Below are 4989 nucleotides of genomic sequence, written 5' to 3'. Positions count from 1 at the left end.
CTGCCCAACCGGCTGCCCCACACCCCCTCTTAGGCCCCTTCCCAATTCTCCCCCTCTCTGGTTCCAGTTCCTGGGGTGGGGGCTGGGCGAGAGAGCAGGCAGTGGCGCCTGGGGCAGGGGAGATGAGAAAACCAGAAAGTAGGGAAATCTGAGCCAGCAATGCTGGGCGGGCCAGGGCCTGCTCTGCCTGCTAGGCCCGGGAAACAGGTTCCCCGGAGACTGGTGCAGGGGAGAGAGTATAGACACCACCTTAGTCCAAGGGGCGTGGCAGGTCTCTGAGGTCCTCCAAGTCCAGCCTTCACGCGCACGCAGAGGGTTGAGGGCAGGGTCCCTCTCAGGTTAGCGGGGGCAATGCATCTTCTGGCTTCTCTCTAGCCCGTGCTAGGCCTGGCAGCCAGATAGAGGATGTATAGGCAGCAGGAGGCCAAGAGTCTGCAGTGCAGTTCCCACAGCACAGCCTGAAAGAGCGAGAGGAAGAGAAACAGGCATAAAATCTGCCAAAAAAACAGCTTGGGCCAGGTTGAAGGGCTGGAGGATCTGTGGGAAGAGCTTTTCTCTTGCTTTTAGGGAGCACTGTCACCCAGGGTGGAGACAAGCTAGTTCCTGCCCACCTGGAAACCCCAGAAGATGCAGAGAGTCAAGTCACAAGCAACCATCAGGACCGGCTAAGGAGCTGTCTTACCACCCTCCCCTGACCCTATCCTGTGACTGGACTGGGAGCCACAGAAGATGCAGGGCATGCCTGGCGCTGAGGGTCTTACAGAGGAGGGTCAAAGGCCTGGTTGGGGATTCCTTTACCCCTAGGGCATCCCCTCAAGGGGAGCCTGAATGACTTATGGGTGGGTGGGGGTGACAAGAGAACTCGGGTCAGGGAGTGCATAGGGCATAGGGAGAAGTCAGCCAGTCTGTTGAGCTGGGTAGGATGTTGACTCTCTCACCTCTGGGCTTCCAGACTCATGTTATCTTTAGAGCTGGCGCTCCACGGGCTTGCTCGCTAGTCATTCAATAGAGATATATTGACCTCTGTAGGTGAGGCTTGGAGCTCCAGCACTCTGCCACCCCAGAGCACCTGTCTGCTGCATGCCTTTGGTTCCCTGCAGGCACCAGAGCCTGGCCTTCTCTCAACTGAAGCTCACCACAGCCCAGAGGGCACATGCCTTGCCCACCTCTCTCAGTCTCTGTCTCCATTCTATGGTAGGGGCAATGGGACCTACTTCTTTATGTAGCTCTGCTTGGCCTAGACCTTACAATGTAGACTAGGCTGGCTTCAAACTCACATAAATCTGCCTGCCTCTGCTTCCTAAATGCTGGAAGAAAACCAAGGCTGGTTTTAAAGATTTGGTTTTTTGTTTGTTTTTGAAACGGTTTCTCTGTAGCTTTGGAGCCTGTCCTAGAACTAGTTCTTGTAGACCAGGCTGGCCTCGAACTCACAGAGATCTGCCTGCCTCTGCCTCCTGAGTACTGGGATTAAAGGCATGCGTTACCACCACCTGGCTTAAAGATTCAGTCCTTAAAATTGAAGGCAAAACTGCAGAAAACTACATACGACTTCTTCAGATAGTACTATATAATCACACATTGCAGGGTGGGGGGTGCAGCTTAGGTGACAGAGCTAACAATCGTGCACAAAGCCCCGGGTTTGATCCTCAGTACCACATACCTGGTGTGGTGATACATGGTTGTAATCCCTGCACTGTGGAGATGGAGATAGGAGGAGGATCAGCTGAAGTCTTCCTAGGCTACTAGCAAGTTTAAGGCTAGCCTGAGCCTCTAACTCAGAGATCTGCCAGCCTCAGCCTCCTGAGGGCTGGGATTAAAGGCCTGTTCCACCACACCTGTTAGTATTTGTTTTCTGTAGACAGGATCTCACTGTGCAGACCCAGCTAGCTTTTAACTCTCAAGTCCCCTCTCTCAAGACTCTGAAGTGTTACACTTGTAGGCACGCACTTCTGGGACTAGCTTAATACTTAGATATTTCTTTTGTTCTCTTCCTCCTTTTCATTCAGGATTTTTGAAATATTGTCTCATGTAGCTCAGGCTAGCCTTAAACTTGTAGCTGAGGATGACCACATTTTTGATTGTCCTGCCTCCACCTCCCGAGATTGTAAATGTAGCCACCATGCTTATCAACATCAATACTCAGATACTTAATTTTTTTAGGCATAAAGCTAAACACTTATTAAAGGAGAGAGAGAGAGAGAGAGAGACAGAGAGAGAGAGAGAGAGAGATCAATTTTTAAAGTAATTTATTCAGCCCTCTTGGACAGTTTAGAGGGAACTTGGCCTTACACTCCACATAGTAAGGTTCAACTCTTGTTGCTCCCCTTCTCTGCCCCCCTTCTTGTCTTCCCCATCACCTGAGGCCTTTGTGTGACAGGTTGCTCTGTGTCTGAGAGTCCTACACAGCACAGAGAGTTGAGAGCTACCCTTTCCCAGCCTGAGTGGGAACTCTGCCACACCCTTACGGTTCTGCCTTGTGACCTCAAGGATCCTGGTGACAGAAAAGTTAGGTGGAGGCCGTGGAAGAATGGGAGATGGTTCTAGAGGCCATAGCAATGGCAATAACCACTTTCTTTTGGTTTGCTTTGTTTTGTTTTTTTCGAGACAGGGTCTCTCTATATAGCTCTAGCTGTTTTGAAACTCATGCTGTAGACCAGGCTGGCCTCAAATTCGCAGATATTTGCTTACTTCTGCAATATTCTGAGTGCAAGGATTAAAGGTGTATACCACTACATCTGACTACAATAGCCACTTTTAAAATTTTTATCTATTTATAAATAGATATAAATAAAGCACTTTATTTGCATGTATGCCTGCATGACAGAAGAGGGCACCAGATCCCATTAAGGATGGTTGTGAGTCACCATGTGGTTGCTGGAAATTGGACTCAGGACTCTGAAAGAGCAGCCAGTGCTCTCAACCTCTGAGCCATCTCTCAGGCCCCTGGTGATAGCCACTTAATCATGGTGAGTATGTAGCCATGGTAGTCTAAGCAGCCACGGTGATGGTGCAAAGGTGGTAGGTAGTCCTGGCACAGACCAGTGAGGATGAGGCAGGCTGCTTATCACCGTGATTTATTTATTTCTGATGCTGCAGCCAGAACTTAGAGTCATGCACATGCTAAGCCTATGTATGTTCTACGACTGAGCAGCACCCTAGCCCTGTCAGTGTGTCTGTGCCTTTCATTTGTCCGTTTTTTTGAGGCAGGACTTTATTATATACAGCTGGCTGGTCTGGAATTTGCCATGTAGACCAAACTGGCCTGGAACTCAGAAGTTCTGAGATGAAAGGCTAAAGGCATATAACCCCACACCTAACCTCTTTTCAGTGTTTTGAATGAAGCATGACACAGGGGAAAAGATCAGATGCTCTCACTCACTACTGTCACCATAAACAGGTAGATATTTCCTCACCTCAAATACCCTGTCCCTCTTTGGAAGCACATGGGTTGTGCCACTTCGCCACTTCTGAGTCAGGTGACCCTCAGCAGTATCCCGATAGATACCCCTCTCTACCTTATACTTATAGTCACCCAGTCAATGGGGCTGAGGAAGAGTGGCTTTCCCAGGAGTCTTAGCTAGGAAGAGTAGGAGAAAAACAGAGAGAAGCAAAGAACGGGAAGAGGAAGAGGAGCAGGGAACAGAGAAGGACAAATGGGATCAGGTGTGGGAAGAAGGAATCAAGAAGACAAAGGGGATAAAAGAGGGGGACACAGAAGCCAAGGGGAGAAGAAAGGAACAGGGAGAGAGGAAGGAGAAGAGAGGTGGGGAGAGTAGGGCATAGGAAGGCAATGGAGGAAGCGGAGGACAAAGAGGGCCAAAACCTCTGGGGATCACAGCAGAGTGTGTGGAGAAGTGGTTCTGGCTGATGGGGCCATGACCTTGGGGAATGGGCTGCTCTGAGGGACCCTTCCTGGGGTCAAAGGAGACTCTTGCTCAATTGTTGAGGCTATTTGAAAGCAAGTGCCCCTTTTAGGGCAGGAGGCCTCGACTCATCATCTGGTTTCTCTGGACTGTGGCACTGTAAAGAGGAAGTGTGGGAGACGCTGGCTCGAAATAGGACTTACTAGTGGTTGAGGTGAGGAGCTTTTGGGTATCTGGACAGAGCTAGAGGCTGGGCTGCACCGTCTTGACCTACTCTGGAGGCAGTCATCTGTCGGAAGGTCCAGAAGTGCCAACCGTCCCAGGGGCTGCACCGCCACCTGCTGTGAGGCCTGGGGCCGTCCCAGGTCCTTCGCAGCGGGGCCGCCGCTCACAGCAAGTAGGAAGAAGGGACGCGGAAGGGGGCGCGCAGGTGAGTGCAGGCTGGTTGTTCTCCAGCGCTCCAGCCCTTCTCACTAGGGAGTTGAGCGCCCGGGTAAACACCAGGCGCGACGTGCGCGGTGTATCCACGGAGAGACAAAGCCAGGGCGGGGCGGGGGCGCCGCCCGCGATGCCAGGGCGGGGGGTGCAGGGCTCAGAGCAGCCTCCCTGGCGCGGGTCGCCCACCGTCTGGGAACCCTGAACCCAGCCCGCGGACAGGTGGAGCGGGGGGCGGGGCGGCGGCTGGGAGGGTCCCGCCCCGGGGGTGGGGCCGGGCGGGCCCGGCGGGGCGGGGCCGTGCTATGCAAATGTCGCCCACGGGCGGCCAATTGCCTGCTCTCCGCGCGCGGCTCCGAGCGTCCCGTCCCGCCAGCGGCCTCGAGACCGGAGCAGCTAAGGAACAAACCGCAGCGGTCCAGGGAGCCCCGAGCGCAGCGTAGAACCAGGCACGCCTCGAGGACCCGTGCAGCCCCGCGCGGTCTCCGGGCCCCAGTCAGGCAGCCAGACGAGCGCAGCGCCACCCGGCCGAGCCCAGCGCAGGGCTCCGTAGCCTAGCGCGCGCCGCCGCCCGCGCCCCGCACCGGGGAATGCGCCCTCGGCGCGCAGGCCAGGGGGCGCCCGCAGCCCGCCCCGGGGGAGGCGGCCCCGAGCGCCCCTGAGCCTTTCCATGGCCCGGGCTGGGGCCCGG

The sequence above is a fragment of the Arvicola amphibius genome, chromosome 3 (genome assembly GCF_903992535.2).
Source record: "Arvicola amphibius chromosome 3, mArvAmp1.2, whole genome shotgun sequence".
Lineage (NCBI taxonomy): Eukaryota > Metazoa > Chordata > Mammalia > Rodentia > Cricetidae > Arvicola > Arvicola amphibius.
This window is presented reverse-complemented; position numbering follows the sequence as displayed.